This window comes from Bubalus bubalis, chromosome 9 (assembly GCF_019923935.1).
Source record: "Bubalus bubalis isolate 160015118507 breed Murrah chromosome 9, NDDB_SH_1, whole genome shotgun sequence".
Classification (NCBI taxonomy): domain Eukaryota; kingdom Metazoa; phylum Chordata; class Mammalia; order Artiodactyla; family Bovidae; genus Bubalus; species Bubalus bubalis.
The window spans coordinates 56,305,307-56,323,735 of NC_059165.1; the positions used below are offsets into that span (position 1 = coordinate 56,305,307).

General features: G+C 39.5%; 1 long non-coding RNA gene across 3 annotated transcripts in view; it reads left to right on the forward strand.

The window, feature by feature from the left end:
- Positions 1-255: 255 nt before the first annotated feature.
- The window catches only part of LOC123335058, a 156,594-nt gene continuing 138,420 nt past the window's right edge, over positions 256-18,429 (forward strand). For 2 of the 3 annotated variants that reach the window (XR_006553333.2, XR_006553336.2), the window contains exons 1-2: positions 256-1,379; positions 2,154-2,291. This is a non-coding gene — a long non-coding RNA (uncharacterized LOC123335058). The remainder of the gene's footprint in view (positions 1,380-2,153; positions 2,292-18,429) is intronic. The other variant, XR_006553334.2, reaches the window with a different exon arrangement.

The window sequence follows — 18,429 nt, forward strand, 5'->3', positions numbered from 1 at the left end:
CTCAGACACACCCCAGACCTACTTAAGCAGATTATGCATTTTAACAGAAATCTGTAGGTAAAGTTTGAGAAGGACTGCTTTAAAGCAGAAGGGTTTTCTGCAAGTGTGCTCTAGTACCCTCAACATCAAAAACCCCCGTGGATGCTGGAGAGCTATGCAGATTCCAGACTAACCAGAAAACTCTGCAGCTAGGGTCAAAGATGCTGCAGCCTCAGTTCCCCAGGTGATTGCTATATATGCTTAATTTTGAGAATCACTGCCTTTGGTTTTCCTGCTTCTGCCCCTCGCTTGCCAGTTAAAAGAATAAGAAGGTCAAATTGGAACAGGTGAATTCTCTCTGTTGTCATCTGCAACGATGACAAAAAGAATCGGGAGAATAGCTCAGCCAGCCAAAGTAGGAAGGGCCAAGGAGAAACCTTCTCTCTCTTGACTTCAATGTTTTCTAGTTCAGACTGTGCCATTGACATTTGAAGCTCAATTTCTTTTTTTATTTTGTTTATAAAGAATGCCTTTATGAAAACCTGTACTTTTTCTAGTCACTGACTCCAAGGCCAGTGCTCAAGTTATTTCTTTACCCTGCACTGGTTTACATAATATTTTCCTCCTCCACAAACCTAAAAATGGAAAGTGGAGTCTCAACCTGTTTCAAAACACTCCAGAGGAAGGTACCAAGTTGAGGAAGGTACCATGTTGATCAGGCTGACATGGTAAACCTGAGAGATGGATATGATGACCATGATATTTGTGTCCTTAAGCACAACTCATCAGGATAGGTAAACAACACTGATTAAGTTCTTGTCTAAGTTCTACGTTATTACTACAGAAACCCCAGAAGTGGCGGATGCAGCAAAGCGCAAGGAAGGAACCTTGAGCCACGTCATTCTGAGCACGTGGCACAAGTTACTATGATGCCTCTAGGAAAGTTGCTCAATTTATTCAAGCCATGGTTTTCCTATTTGTTCAGGTGCTGCAATTTCAGCCATCTCGCGAGACCAGGCAGGTCATGTAAATAAGCGGTCAGAAGCAATCAGCCGGAAGTGCACGGTACAGGGCTGGCTTCTTCTGAGGGTTCATCAGTGCGGGTCTCCCCAAGCACCATACCAGCCAAATGGAATGCAGCTATGACTGAATTTGACCCCAGATACACTGTGTTTCAGAGGCTTTACAGCACATAGCAACGTTTAGGGTTTGTTGGCCACTGGGGTCAACATGTTCACTGCCTGCAGGGAACTGGCCAGAAACAGGAGATGAAGGAGACCCAACAGCAGTTGATGACCTCAGTCCTGTTACTTCAACTGAGAATGAGTGCTAAGCCGCTGAGCTTCCCAAGAACAAGCTGAGGACATCAGGCCAAAGAGGACCGGGTATTTTTCCTGAAGGTAGTAAAGCTGAAAAAAGATTCTAAGGAAGATGCAGTATTATTTTGGTAAAACGTGGAAGAAACTTTTGATGCTAGTAAATGGGGATGGGTGGTCACTTTTTGTTTATTTCTTTGGTGGGAGAAAAGGTAAGGATTTTATGTAATGTATCCCTAGATTTATTTTATTTTCTCCCCAAAAAGGGAAAAAAGTTCATATTTATGTAATTTAATGTTCATATTTGTATAATTTACTTGATTTTTACTGTCAGAAATATGTGTATTTAAAAGGTATTAAATAATGAGTTTCCCTTGATTTTAAATGTTATGTTGTGAACTCTTACGATTTACTGTTAATACCAGCATTTTATTCAGATTTTTGTTTTATACAATATATATATTTTTTAAAGATTTTAATTGTAGATATAACAAACACTAATACGAAAGTGCAATGGTTTGGGTGACACCTCTGGCTCTTTAAGGGCAAAAATCTATTCTCCATTTCCAGGCATATGAGGGTCTTCAAATAGATGTTTATTGACTTAATATTGGTTCTCAAAGTGTGGCCCCCGGCCAATAGCATCAGCATCACCTGGGAACTCGTTAGAAATGCAAATTCCCAGACTCTACCCCAAATCTACTAAATCAGGTTTTAATAAACGATCCAGTTGATTCTGATGACCCCTACGGCTTGAGAGTCTCTGATTTAAAATTTACTCTTAATTGGCGCCACTGATTAGGGTCTGAGCAGTAATTCAGTCCTGATGTTCTTATGTTATATTCCTCATATTTATAGGTATTAAACTAGTGTACTTCCAAGTACACCAAGCTTCACAACCAACAATGAGGAATGTGGTGATACAGATGCTACAATCAAGGTGAAGATACAGTTGACTAAAGCTGTCACTAAATAAAATCCAGGTGCACTCCACGGGTAAGTGGAGGACCATTCTGGTTTTTTTATTCATTCATTCTGTGTTTTGGTGCCTGTTGATTGTATGTTTCATTCTGTACTAATAGTTTAAATGGTTCAGAAAAATCCTGTTTGAACAATGATTTGATGCAGTATGACTTACCTATATAACCTTTATATAATATCTTCAGTTAATATTATAATATCAAGAGAGAAAGCAGTACACTCCTAAATAAAAGGAATCTGCCACTTAGTTGTTCTTAGAGTGTGCATGTGTGATATCTTTATCTTGGAGCATAGGAAGGGGAATGATTATGAGTTTCTTTGGTGTACAGGAGCAATCCATCTCCACAGAATCCTGGTTTGAGAGTGCCTATTACTTTAGCATAATTAATATTATTTACTTGTTAACCTACAGTTCTCTTACGATCTTAAAAATGTAGCTTATTAGTCATCATCGTGATCATATTGTGCCTGAAAGAATTCACCACATCTTCAGAACTTCTGCATCAGTGTTCTTTCTCATAAGGTAGCAATGCTTAGAACAAAATGTGGGCCACTGCTTAGTGGTTGATTTGTGAGAGCTTATAAATTGTCGCTAGGTTTTCTGGGTGACATGCAATAATTAAGTCCTTCATGGAAAACTCAAAATAGAATATTTTTCCCATTTATTTCAAAGTTCTGTGTACTAAGATACTGAATTAGGCTCTGTTTACTCATAGTAAGTGTTTACATGTTCTCTCTTTGGTCCCAGAAAAGCCATATGAAACCAAAATTTTCTGTACATTTACACATGCAAGTAGCTTGTATAACCATAAGTGTGTGTGTATCTGTCTCTGCATAAGCTGATTATTTAGAAGGTTAACAAAAACTAAACAATTTTTAAGTGAATTGCTATAAATTGTCCTTGATTTTTAAAATTCACAACCAAATGTTAGAAATTCATCAGCATTCATGGGATCTACTGAGTCTCCTCTCGTATTTTAGCAGACGAAGTCTTACCTCTGAGGTTAAAGTCTTTGAATTTTCTGTAGGCCCAACTCTTTCCTTCTTGTTCATAAGATGCTTGCTTCCCATCCAGTGGGCTAGAGTTGACAAAACTCAACCATGTACGAGGTACTATATTAAGCACAGATTTTTGCATGACAGGATTTAGCATGCCCTGCCTTCCTGGCTCTAACCATCTGATGGGATAGTACAAACACTAACTGGTCAGCAACATCCATTTCCTCTTCTTCCTGGCCAGGCATTTAGCAGCTTCCACTTGCTGCTACGTGTGACTCATGGCTGAGATCTACCAATGAGTGGTACAGGGAATGAGCAAAAATGAAGTGTGCCATTGCAGGCCTAGCCCCAAAACCCTCCCATGTACCTACCTCTGCACATAATTTCATGTTCTTTACACTTCCTAACTGATATACTATGAACAAAATTTATTGAAAGTGTTTTCAGTGAGAAGAAGTTACACTATTGGACATGACCTTGTATGTGGGGAGCCTCAAGTCTCAGGAAAGTCCCCAGAGAAAGACGAGAAAAATTTATATTTGTACTTGGTTTGGTCATTTCTTAAGAGTTAGTAGTTTTACCTAAATGAGGGAAAACTTCAGAAGAACTTCAGCTGGGTATAGTGGAGACAAAACTATCAAAAATTAAAGGAAAGTGTGAGGTTTTAAAGACTCTAAGTGGTGTATTTTATTTGTATTAACACAGAAGGAATAAACTAGGGCATTAAAGTCCACACAAGTGTCTTTTGCAATTTTAGATATACATAAGAATAACAGTAATTGTTTGTTGTACACAGTGCTTGGCTTCTTTTGGTATAGTCTTTGAAATACTTGGCTTTTGGTTAAAAGCCAAAGGGTGATCTTAGAGTTGCTTTGTTTTTGAATAGAAGTTGGTCATTTTGGACTTTCTTTGAAGAGTTGTGTACATGGATGAGGTGGGAGCACTCTGACAAAAGTGACACAAAATAAGGAAGTTCCTTGTCTAAATCTAGAGAATTTTAAAATAATAATAAAACCAATTAAAAATCAGTCTGCTTTTCACTATGGCCATATGCCGTTAATTCTAAACAATGACAATAAAAAAATACTTTCTCTACCAGAGCAGACTGCTCACACAACTGGCTCTCTTTATCCCTCAACACAGTTTGTGAAACTGCTAGGCACCTGAAGTATTTTTAAGGACAGTTTCCAAGAGCTTTCAGTATAATAGGAGATGTATCCTACTAGGAAATATAATCACAGAATTTTTGAGTGAAACATAGGCTTTTATTTCTGTCCTGAAAAGTGGAACCAGTGATTCCAGGAAAGCTTTATGCAAGAGCTTGTTCTTAATATTTGTAAAAGGTCCTGAGCAATACAGTATATTTAAGAAGAAAACTATCTTATGCATTGTATAAAGAAGATGACAAACCTCAAAACTAAATTAGTGAACTAAGAATGGGAGATGACATTAGGTAGAATCTAGTAAATAGCATGTCAATCATATTGAGGCAGCTGACATGAAATTCATTTGACAAGTGTCAGTTTTTCTCTTGTGTTTGGAAGGAATTTATCAGGTCTCTATGAGGAGTATTCATACCACATGGTCAAAGCAGCACTTCTGGAAATACCACCACTCAGCTATGAGTAAGGAAGTGCTATGGTTTTGGATAGGGGAAAAATTGGAGGTACCTCATCATAATTCTTACGGAACAAGTGATTAGTGTTAAGGTTATGGGTTTTGTAGAGCCCTGCTACTTTGCACAGTGGTTGTTGCATACAACTGAAAGGTGGAGAACCAGTCTTACCGTCTTGACTGTGTTGACCTGCCAACAGCAAGTCTGAGCCCAGGAATGCTTTCAGGGCTCACCATAGGTCTCCAAATGCCAGATACTAAGTCTCAGTCAGTTTGACCTCTACCTTTTACCAGAGATCTACAAACTCTAGATTTTCATTCTCTCTCTTCCCATTACTGAACCTCATTCAAATAAGGTATCACTTAAGACTCACACTTCTCTTCTGTGCCAACCCAGGTCAAAGCATTAACCAAGAAGCACATGGGCATTTGAGAGGGAGTATGATTGTTTGGTTAAGACACACATAGAAAAGTTTAGGAGTAACGTTTGGGATTGTGAAAAATGAGCATTCAGTACCACTTTAAGTAATGGGAACTACTTTGATATCTAATGAACCCTCATTTGCCATGGCATAAACCATGGTCATCAGACCGCAGCAAGAACAGAAGTCTACTTCTTATCCCCGAACATTTGTTCAGGAGTCCTCAGTGAGCTGTTGCTTTGTGCATGACACTATCATGAATAAGCCACTTCATCATTATATTGGCCAGTTTCAAAATGGGATATGTCAATAATGAAAGTGACCTTGCCTCTGATGTGGTCCTTGTCCTGCTGCAAATACATGGTGCAGTTCTTTAGAGACAATTTAGGATGGAAGAAATAGTTATCTAATCCATTGTTACCTTCCCTGATTTGAGAGACAGAATTAGAACTTCCTTGGCAGGGAGCTAAGGAAAGCTTGCCCAACAAAGGCTTTGTGCAAATTCCCATCCCTCTGTGCCAACCAAACAGACCAACGTTTGTTTAAACCTTTTCTTTTTTTCCCCTAAGTGTGGCTTCCAAAACCAAAGAGAGAGAAGAGAAACCACCAAGGAGGGACCCTTGGGGGAGTAACGAAGGACCCTGTTTGTTAATAAGGGAAAGCTGGGTGGCAAATGGGCCCTACATTTGAGCCAGAATTGCAGTTCTGTCAAGATCCCCACTGGTAGGTCCAGGGCTCCCAGAATTCAAGTTCAAAGCTTTTTACACTAAGAAATGACAAAGCCCTCCCCATTCAAGCTCTCTAGACAGACAAACTTGAAAGTGGAATTTTAAACAAGTTCTGGCAAGTTTCTAAAACTCTTAATTTTTAAAAAATCCATTAAATAAAATCCTTTCAAGATCAGCATTTCTTTTAGCATGGCTGAAGTTTTTTAATGTGCCTCTCGGAGGCGTAAACAATCAATGCAACCATTAATTTGGAGGCCTTCCTCTCTGGCAGTGGTGCAAATTGAAAACTAATCGTTCGAAAGACGTTCTGACTAATCGGGTCAGGGGGAAAATGAATAGTGTTCCTCAGAGTCCAGTCAGCGGCTTTATTTTGCTGTGATTTTTAATTTAAGGGGAAAAACAGAAGGAGAAAGAACAGAAAATGTCAGTACTGCTTTTTCCGATGACACTTCGGTAAACTTTGCCAATAATGATATTTTTATTGGATTTAAATATCAGGGGCCCCTTTTCATTTATTGTAGCCCTATTTCCTTTTGTTTTCTTTTGTGTTACTCTCAATATATTCAATATATATTACATTTGGGGGGATAGAAAGTTGTATAAATCTCCAGTGCTTGAAATGTATTTATATAAGCACTTTTCTCAATTTCTGATGCTGTGTCATTGAGTTGTAGAGCTGGTGACTTTTCAGTTGCTGATTATCATTCAGGTTTTCTGCCTCTCAGTGAATCAAGTTATGGTCAAGGAATCCCTTTGTTCAGGGATTGACAAAGTTTCTATATTTTCAGCCAATCTAAGACCTATCTTCCATCCCAGGTCAGAGTTTCTCTTTCTGGGTGGTGGCCAGTAGTCAACAGACAGAGGAAAGGGAGCCTCAGTAACCTCTTAGGAGGCTAATAGATGAAACAAACTGCATAAGCATATATAGCATTTGAAACCTTAGGCTGCTTTCTTAAACATCAATTGGGCCACAATATCACCTAGTCTTTGATTTTAAGGGAAGGTCTGGTGGAGTCATAACTAGTAATCTTTTTCCCAACAAAAAAGGAAGGGTAGAGGGAATGTCAAGGAACTTCTGCAATTTATAAATCAATGACTCATTGAAAGCTCAGATCAACAATTAAGAAGCATGGAAATTTATGTTGGGATTTCAAGACATTATTGAGATGTGAGGCCTTAAATTATCCCTGATAAAATCACTCTTTTTTTGTCTTTTTAAAATTAATTTATTTTAATTGGAGGATAATTATACAATATTGTGATCATTTTTGCCATACTTACTAAATTTGAAATCTCTTCAAAGTCTGGGATCTGTGGATATGTCAAAGAGAGATTTTGGTGATGGATCTCCATTCTTGCTCACAATCATTAAAATAATTTATCATTTCACAGCGGCTAACTCTGAACTCTTTAATATAGCATGAGGTCAAGTTTTTAGTCTTGCTGGCTTCTGTGATGCACCATTACAGGCTGAGATGCCTTCATGGATCTCCGGGTACAGGTTCCTAGCCATGGAAGGCACGTCCTTACAAAATGTAGGACAATCCATTTCATGTTCCTGCTGCCTTAGAGTGGTAATTTTGTCATTTAAACTCCTTAATGGTGCGAAAGAGATGAAGTCAAATGATCCTCAGTGATGGAAGTAGCCTGCAAGGGTGCCAGGGACCAGGGAGGGGGAGCTTCTCAGCCCTGCTGTCACTCGCAGTGACACCCAGCTCTGCAATATGCCGCTGACTGCCTCGACAGAGGCACCACCTTGTGTGGCCCACTCTTTCTTTCTTCAAATAGTGCTTGTGTTCTTAAAAGCTAGAGTCTACTGGTATAGGCACCATTCAGCACTGGGCACTCATATTGGGCAGAGTTAATGCCAGACAATTGTGGGGGCACCTACCTTCCCTAAGCACCTAGTATGTTATCATTCAAACAAGGACACTTTTGAGAGGGAAAGGAGGTAGTACTAACAGTATTCAAGGGCAACAGTCCAGGACTTCCCTGGGAAAACTGAAATGTCTTGCCCTCGTACTATGACCTACATGTGGATACCATATGTATCCATACGTCACTACCTGTACCAACCAGCTGCAGTCAGGAGCAGGCTGATATCATGAAAATCTTGTTATTCCTAATACAAACTTGGAACCTGCTTGGGAAATTCACCATAAAGGGAGAAACCAGGATTCTGGCCTTAAGATCTCCCTCATCCAACCAGTTATCAAGTCTTGCTGATTCTATCTCCTGAAGATCCCTCTCATCCATCCCCATTTCTCCATCCCCATTACCCTCACTTTGGTTCACTAGATTATGGTAGTCTTCCCACTCCAGCCTTGCCCTCTTCCAATCAATTCTCTCTCTGTATCAGACAGAGAAATTTTCCTGAAACCAAAATCAGGTATCATTCTAGGCACAGGGGATCTAGAAGTAAATCAAGGCCATGCTTCCAATGTCTAACATTCAAGACAGATGATGAACAAGTAAACTGCTGTGTGCTAAGTCACTTCAGTCCTGTCCAATTCTTTGTGACTCTATGGATTGTAGCCTTCCAGGATCCTCTGTCCATGGTATTCTTGAAGCAAAAATACTGGAGTGAGTTACCATGTCTCCCTCCAGGGAATCTTCCCAACCCAGGGTTCGAACCCGCATCTCTTACATCTCCTGCATTGGCAGGCGAGTTCTTTATCACTAGCGCCACTTAAGTAAACTAAGAGATAATAATTTCAGACTTTGATAAGAGCCACAGAGGTGTGCAACAGAATGAGGTGATTGGGAGTGAGGGTAGCTGAGAGGAGGCTACTTAAATTAAGCTTGTCAGGGAATCCTCTCTGGCGAGATGATGCTGGGTTAGATTTGAAGGATGAGATGAGACAACCATGTTGAGTGCCAGAGAAAGGGCATTCCAGGCAACAGAAAGAGGGACATTAGAAACCTGAAAGTGAGATACACTCAGTTGTTCTCAAGAAGCAGAACAGGAGACCTGTGTAACTGGCACACGGTGACCAAGGGGCAAAGTAATTTGCAGACAAGTCAAGAGGGTAGACGAGGGCCAGGTCACTTAATGCTTTGTCAGCCAAGATAAAATAAGTTTACATTGCTCTTAGAATAAAAATCCAAAGCCATTAAATTAAGCAGAAATGGTAATAAAACTAGTTACCTTTTTTAAATTTAAGTGGACTCATTTTTTTAAATTTATTTTTAATTGAAGCCTAATTTCTTTACAATATTTTATTGGTTTCTTCCATACATCACATGAATTAGCCATTGGTATACATATGTCCCCTCCCTCTTGAACCTCTGTCCCACCTCCCACCCCATCCTATCCCTCTAGGTTGTCACAGAGCACCCATTTGAGTTCCCTGAGTCATACAGCAGATTTCCACTGGCTATCTGTTTTACATATGGTAGTGTATATGTTTCCATGCTCCTCTCTCCATTCGTCCCATCCTCTCCTTCTCCCTCCTGTGTTCACAAGTCTGTTCCCTATGTCTGTGTCTCCATTGCTGACCTGCAAATAAGTTCATCAGTACCATCTTTCTACATTAAATATATATGTGTATATGGTATTTGACTTTCTCTTTCTGACTTCCTTCACTTTGGATAATAGGCTCTATGTTCATCCACCTCATTGAAACTGACTCAAATGTGTTCCTTTTTATGGCTGAGTAATATTCCATTGTATATATGTACCACCATTTCTTTATCCATTCATCTGTCAATGGACACCTAGGTTTCTTCCATGTCCTCAGTTCAGTCGTTCAATCGTGTCCAACTCTGCAACACCGTGAATCACAGCACGCCAGGCCTCCCTGTCCATCATCAACTCCCGGAGTTCACTCAGACTCATGTCCATCGAGTCAGTGATGCCATCCAGACATCTCACCCTCTGTCGTCCCCTTCTCCTCTTGCCCCCAATCCCTCCCAGCATCAGAGTCTTTTCCAACGAGTCAACTCTTCGCATGAGGTGGCCAAAGTACTGGAGTTTCAGCTTTAGCATCTTTCCTTCCAAAGAACACCCAGGGCTGAGCTCCTTTAGAATGGACTGGTTGGATCTCCTTGCAGTCCAAGGGACTCTCAAGAGTCTTCTCCAACACCACAGTTCAAAAGCATCAATTCTTTGGCACTCAGCTTTCTTCACAGTCTAACTCTCACATCCATACATGACTACTGGAAAAACCATAGCCTTGACTAGACAAACCTTTGTTGGCAAAGTAATGTTTCTGCTTTTTAATATACTATCTACGTTGGTCATAACTTTCCTTCCAAGGAGTAAGTGTCTTTTAATTCATGGCTGCAGTCACCATCTGCAGTGAGTTTGTAGCCCAGAAAAATAAAGTCTGACACTGTTTCCACTCTTTCTCCATCTATTTCCCATGAAGGGATGGGACCGGATGCCATGATCTTCGTTTTCTGAATGTTGAGCTTTAAGCCAACTTTTTCACACTCCACTTTCACTTTTCATCAAGAGGCTTTTGAGTTCCTCTTCACTTTCTGCCATAAGGGTGGTGTCATCTGCATATCTGAGGTTATTGATATGTCTCCCAGCAATCTGGATTGCAGCTTGTGCTTCTTCCAGCCCAGCGTTTCTCATGATGTACTCTGCATAGAAGTTAAATAAGCAGGGTGACAATATACAGCCTTGACATACTCCTTTTCCTATTTGGAACCAGTCTGTTGTTCCATGTCCAGTTCTGTTGCTTCCTGACCTGCATATAGGTTTCTCAAGAGGCAGGTCAGGTCGTCTGGTATTCCCATCTCTTTCAGAATTTTCCAGAGTTTATTGTGATCCACACAGTCAAAGGCTTTGGCATAGTCAATAAAGCAGAAATAGATGTTTTTTGGAACTCTCTTGCTTTTTCCATGATCCAGCGGATATTGGCAATTTGGTCTCTGGTTCCTCTGCCTTTTCTAAAACCAGCTTGAACATCTGGAAGTTCACGGTTCACATATTGCTGAAGCCTGGCTTAGAGAATTTTGAGCATTACACTACTAGTGTGTGAGATGAGTGCAATTGTGCGGTAGTTTGAGCATTCTTTGGCATTGCCTTTCTTTGGGATTGGAATGAAAACTGACCTTTTCCAGTCCTGTGGCCACTGCTGAGTTTTCCAAATTTGCTGACATATTGAGTGCAGCACTTTCACAGCATCATCTTCCAGGATTTGAAATAGCTCAATTGGAATTCCATCACCTCCACTAGCTTTGTTCGTAGTGATGCTTTCTAAGGCCCACTTGACTTCACATTCCAGCATGTCTGGCTGTAGGTGAGTGATCACACTATCGTGATTATCTTGGTTGTGAAGATCTTTTTTGTACAGTTCTTCTGTGTATTCTTGCTACCTCTTCTTAATATCTTCTGCTTCTGTTGTTGCTGCTAAATCGCTTCAGTCGTGTCCGACTCTGTGCAACCCCAGAGATGGCAGCCCACCAGGCTCTCCCATCCCTGGGATTCTCCAGGCAAGAATACTGGAGTGGGTTGCCATTTCCTTCTACAACGCATGAAAGTGAAAAGTGAAAGTGAAGTATTTCTGTTCTTTATCGAGCCCATCTTTCCTTGAAATGTTCCTTTGGTATCTCTGATTTTCTTGAAGAGATCCCTAGTCTTTCCCATTCTGTTGTTTTCCTCTATTTCTTTGCATTGATCGCTGAGGAAGGTTTTCTTATGTCTTCTTCCTATTCTTTGGAACTCTGCATTCAGATGCTTATATCTTTCCTTTTCTCCTTTGCTTTCCTCTTCTCTTCTTTTCACAGCTATTTGTAAGGCCTCCTCAGACAGCCATTTTGCTTTTTTGCATTTCTTTTCCATGGGGATGGTCTTGATCCCTGTCTCCTGTACAGTGTCACAAACCTCCATCCATAGTTCATCAGGCACTCTATCAGATCTAGTCCCTTAAATCTATTTCTCACTTCCACTGTATAATCATAAGGAATTTGTTTTAGGTCATACCTGAATGGTCTAGTGGTTTTCCCTACTTTCTTCAATTTCAGTCTGAATTTGGCAATAACGAGTTCATGATCTGAGCCACAGTCAGCTATTGTAAATTGTGCTGTAATGAACCTTGGGGTACAAGTATCTTTTTCAATTGTGGTTTCCTCAGGGTACATGCCTAGTAGTGAGATTGCTTGGTCATAGTGTTATTCCTAGTTTTTAAGGAATCTCCATACTGTCTTCCATATTGGATGTATCAATTTACTTTGCAATCAACAATGCTAACGGGTTTCCTTTTCTCCACACCCTATCCAGCATTTATTGTCTGTAGACCTTTTGATGATGGCCATTCTGACTGGTCTGAGGTGGTATCTCATTGTTTTGATTTGCTTTTCTCTGATAATGAGTGATGTTGCGCATCTTTTCATGTGTTTGTTAGCCATCTGTATGTCTTCTTTGGAGAAATAGTTTGGATCTTCTGTCCAGTTTTTGATTGGATTGGATTGTTTGTTTTTCTGGTATTGAGCTGCATGAGCTGCTTATATATTTTGGAAATTAATCCTTTGTCAGTTGTTTCATTTGCTCTTTTCTCCCATTCTGAGGATTTATCAACCTTGTTTATAGTTTTATTTGCTGTGTAAAAAAAGTTTAATTAGATCCCACTTGCTTATTTTTGCTTTTATTTCCATTTATCTAGGAGGTGGGTCATAGAGGACTTTCCTGTGATAAATGTCATAGAGTGTTCTGTCTATGTTTTCCTCCAAGAGTTTTATAGTTTCTGGTCTTAACATGTGGGTCTTTAATCCATTTTTAGTTTATCTTTGTGTATGGTGTTAGGAAGTATTCTAATTTCATTCTTTTCCATGTAGCTGTCCAGTTTTCCCAGCACCACTTATTGAAGAGACTTCTCTCCATTGTGTATCCTTTATCAAAGATAAGATGCCCAAAGGTACATGGGTTTATCTCTGGGCTTTCCTTCTTTCTTGTTCCACTGGTCTGTAGTTCTGGTTTTGTGCCAGTACCATACTGTTTTGATGACTGTATAAGCTGACTCATTTCTATGTGAAGAATACATTGTTGGTGAAAGGGACACAGATTAAAAGCCTATATCCCCATTCAGATGAAAGGGGATAGAGGCTGTTGGAAAGGAATGAAGCTTTTTGGCATGTTACCAAATTGGTGGCATTTGTGGCTACTTGGATAAACATTTACAATGAAACATGTGTCTTTCAAATGTGTTCCAGTCTCCTTTTATTATTCCCTTAAATGCATAATTCTCACCTTACTTTTATTTCATTTAGTGTTTGTTAAAGCTTTATTCTTTGCAAACTGAACTTTTGGTTTCTGCTTTTGTTCATGTAGCTTTGTATATTTTTTTTCATTTTTTTGCCACTATATTTTTTAATTGAAGGATATTTGCTTTACAGAATTTTGTGATTTTCTGTCATACATCAACAAGAATCAGCCATAGGTACACCAATGTCCCCTCCCTCCCAAATCTCCCTTCCATCTTCCTCCCCATCTGACCCTTCTAGATTGACACAGAGTCCCTGTTTGAGTTCCCTGAGTCATGCAACAAATACCCATTGACTATCTATTTTACATATGGTAATGTAAGTTTCCATGTTACTCTCTTCATACATCTCATTCTCTTCCCCCTGCTGTGTCCATAGGTCTGTTCTCTATTTCTCCATTGCTCCCTTGGAAATAAATTCATCAGTACCATCTTTCTAGATTCTATATATGTGCATCAGTATATGATATTTATATTTCTCTTTCTGACTTACTTCACTCAGTAAAATAGGCACTAGGTCATCCACCTCATTAGAACTGACTCAAATGTGTCCCTTTTTATGGCTGAGTAGTATTCCATGGGGTCGCTGAGGATCGGACACGACTGAGTGACTTCACTTTCACTTTCATGCATTGGAGAAGGAAATGGCAACCCACTCCAGTGTTCTTGCCTGGAGAAGCCCAGGGACGGAGGAGCCTGGTGGGCTGCTGTCTGTGGGGTCGCACAGAGTCGGACACAACTGAAGCAACTTAGCAGCAGCAGCAGCAGTATTCCATTGCATATATGTACCACAGCTTCTTTATCTATTCTGTCGATGAACATCTAGGTTGCTTCCATGTTCTAGCTATTATAAATAGTGCTTCAATGAACATTGAGGTACATGTGCCTTTTTCAGTTTTGATTTCCTCAGGGTAATGCCTAGTAGTGGGATTGCTGGGTCATATGGTGGTTTTATTCCTAGTTATTTAAGAAATCTCCATATCGTCTTCCATAGTGGCTGGGTCAATTTACATTCCCAGCAGCAATGCAAGAGGGTTCCTTCTCTTTTCTTCACACCCTCTCCAGCATTTGTTTGTAGACTTTTTGATGATGGCCATTCTGACTGGTGTGAGGTGGTATCTCATTGTAGTTTTGATTTGCATTTCTCTAATAATGAGTGATGTTGAGCATCTTTTCATGTGTTTGTTAGCCATCTGTATGTCTTCTTTGGAGAAATGTCTGTTTATGTCTTTTCCCCACTTTTTGATTGATTGTTTTTCTGATACTGAGTTGTATGAGCTACTTGTGTATTTTGGAAATTAATTCTTTGTTGTTTCTTTTGCTGTTATTTTCTCCCATTCTGAGCATTGTCTTTTCACCTTGTTTGTAGTTTCCTTTTCTGTGCTAAAGCTTTTAAGTTTAATCAGGTCCCACTTGTTTACTTTGATTGATATTTCCATTACTCTAGGAGGTGGGTCATAGAAGATCTTGCTTTGATTTATATCATCAAGTGTTCTGCCTATATTTTCCTCTAAGAGTTTTATAGTTTCTGGCCTTACATGTAGGTCTTTAATCCATTTTGAGTTTATCTTTCCCTGGTGGATCAGATGGTAAAGTGTCTGCCTACATTGCCAGAGACCCGGGTTCAATCCCTGGGTTGGAAAGATCTCCTGGAGAAGGAAATGGCAACCTACTCCAGTTTTCTTGCCTGAAAAATCCCATGGGTAGAGGAGCCTGGTAGGCTACAGTCCATGGGGTCACAAAGAGTCGGACAGGACTAGACGACTTCACTTTCACTTTCATGGTGTTAAGAAGTGTTCTAATTCCATTCTTTTGCAGGGAGCTGTCCAGTTTTCCCAGCACCATTTATTGAAGAGGCTATTTTTGCCCCACTGTATATTCTTGCCTCCTTTATCAATGTGTATATTTTTATACTAGCAAACCATGAGGTAGTTAATTTTAGAGAATAAAAATTGAAATTCTAGAAATACCCACAAAATCTTAGGAAATGGCTAGAAAAATCTATCCCAGTGAGTCTAAAACTTGGCTCCTGACACTGATTTTTTAATTTGGAAAATCCTAAGTATTTAAACCTACTGCTTTCTAATGTTTACCTCCAATTGCAGTTGTTGTGGCTTTCTGATCAACATGATAAAATTTGTTAATTTGGGGGTAAATAATCTAGTGTTGCAAAATGAAGGTACTGTACTTTTCAACATCTGGTGAGTGAGTTTTAATCATGTCTGGTGGATGGATGTAGATGGGGTTAAAGATGCAAATATCCATATATCCATCAATTCATGTGTGTCCTCAAAGACAACAAATCCACATCATGGAGAACAGTCTCTTGCTTTTATAGGCTGCCAGTGTGTCATGTTACCTGTCATTCTTTAAAAAGTTAAGATCTATATTCTTTGTATATTTTTGTTCTCTCTAAGGAGCAAAGGCAGTTAATAATTGCCTGATTGAATCCTAGTTTGATCTTGTTCAAGAATCGGGCATTACCTTGTTTGCAGAGCAATAGCAATGCTTTTCTTAGTATCTTGATATGTCCTGTGCACGGAAGACACATGCAGTACAGATGTGTCTGGGCCATTTTCAGCATGCTGGCTGTCGGAAGTCTGCAGAAGGAAATACCTTCTTGATTAAATTCTTGGAGGCTGACATTTTTTGTTATTCAGCCTACTGAATGATTTCACATGTGCTTTTTGCAGAGTCAGAATACTTTAGTGATGTACAGGATAGTTATTTCCTTAGCAGCATGAAGTTCTTTTGGCCAGTAGGGTGGGGAAATCATCTTAATTGTATGAATAACAGGCAATTTCTGTTAGGCAGAAAGATATGTTACCTCTTGGCTATTTAATATATATTTTTAGGTCAAATAATTATGACATGAGGAAAAGATTACACCATCATTTAATGAATTTCAGATTCAAGATTTCTCTGCCACATACACACACACCCCAACCTCCACTTTTCTCCCTAAAGAACAGCTCTAAGCAACTATCTTACCTAGTAACCCCCACCCCGAGATGCACATTCCATTGACCTTACCTGTAGATCATCTCCTTGGATTATGTTTTCTTTAGACATGCCCCTGGGGAAAAATACTGTCCAAAAAAGGTCCTGTCCTAGACCCTCCCAGAATGACATAATATTAAGTGTTTTCTGTATTCAACAATGATACTGTTTTGAAAACTCACAGCCGGTTTGAATTTGGTTAAGTCCAATGTTTTCTTTCGCTTTTTGGTTCTTTATTTCCCAGGGGCCTGCTACCTTTGTGCTTAGCTTGAAATGTAGTATTCTCCAGCAGAGAATGCTTTCTGGTATATTTAACGCAACTAGGACCCTGAATGAGAAGTTTAGTTATAGATAAAAATAAAAGATTAAATTTTAATTAGCTTCAGAAATCTTTATTTTGTTAAAAGTAGAGTAATTATGAAGTAGATTATTATAGGGTTATTTTATAAATTGAAAACAAGAAAAATAAAAATCTTTCATTGTACGGACTCCATCTATATTTTGCCTTTACATCACCATTACCCTTAATTCTCTCAAACACTTGAGTTGTACACTTTTATTCCTGTTAAGGTGTTTGCATGAGTTCTACAAAAGAGCTGAGGGGTTTCTTGGGATGTGGGACTGGGAGCTAAAAATGGGAAAGTCCCAGCCAAATTGGAACAAATTGGTCTCCCTGGAAACTACCCATCTGTTTGGTGGCCTAAAACAGGATGATCATTTCTCACAGTTCTGTGGGCCGAATGGATGGTAGTTCTGCTGTTTTTGCTGGAGCTCTCGATATGGCTTAGCTGATACGGCTTAGCTCGATATGCTTAGCTGAGGCTGAATGGGGGTAAGATACCTGGGTCCTCAGCAGAGAAGGCTGGACCTCTTCCTCCATAGGATCTTCCATCTCAGCATGGGGGCCTCAGGGCTCCACAGGGCAAGCATAGAAGCTGCAGGGTCTCTTGAAATCACGCTCAGAAGTTAAATATTGCCATTTCCACCACATAGAGTAATGAAGAGAGACACAGGCCAGCCCAATTCAAGGCATGGAAAAATAGACTTCTCTTATTGAAAGACAGTTGACATATAATGTTATGTTAGTATCAGGTGTGCTACATAGAGATTTGATACATACATTATGAAATGATCACCATGATAAATCTAGTAACCATCTGTCCACATACAAAGTTATTACAATATTATTGACCACATTGTGCTATATATTCCATCCCTGGGCTTATTTATTTTATAACTGGAAGTTTCTACCCCTTAATCCCCTTCATCTATTTCACTCACCCTCCCTGCTGGCAACCATCTGTTTAGTCTTTGTATCTATGAGTCTGTTTTCATTTTGTTTTTTAGATTCTGCATATAAGTGATATCATATATGGTATTTGTCTTTGTCTGACTTATTTGGTATAAAGCCCTCTAGAGTCATCCATGTTGTTGCAAATGGCACGATTTTTTTTTTTTTATGGCTGAGTAATACTCTATTGTATTCTGCACTTTTGATGGGAGGAGTTCCAGTGAATATGTTCATTCATGAGATTCAGTAAATTTAAGAAATTTCCAAGACCATGTAGCTTCTAAGTGGCAAATCCAGCATTTGCACCCAGGTCTCTGTGTTTGAAAAACCCAGTTTTTAATGGATTTGAGTTGCCATGCCCCAGTGGGGTATAACTTCTTCATTTGATAATCTGGGGAGCAACTGGGAATCTTCCTGCTGTTCTGGGTGGAGTAGAGGAGATACAGGTGGAGAGGAAAGAAAGACACAGAAGCAGTGATCTATGATGGCTGGGTAATCAGCATCACAGAAATCTGTTCCCTCTACTTGGAGAATATATAATGCATACTTTCCTGATTCTGTAAATATGTTCAGGCTCCTACTGTTCTCCTGCCTCCTACTTAACTACAACCTTATTTCTGAAAGTAGATTCTTCAGTGGGCCTCAAATGTACTATATTCTTTGTCTAGATGTTGTTTCTCTTTCTCTTAGGCAGTGGTCTCTTTCTTTTGCTATATAAACCTCTGTATCATCTTCTGCAGTTGAGAAAGTTTTGAAATACAGTTGCCTTAAATTCATTGATTTCAAAGTGTGGGGATCCCTGAGACACTTCCATGAAATCCATGAAGTCAAAACTATTTTTCTAATACCAAGATATTATGTGTTTTTTTCCTACTTTCATTCCCTCTT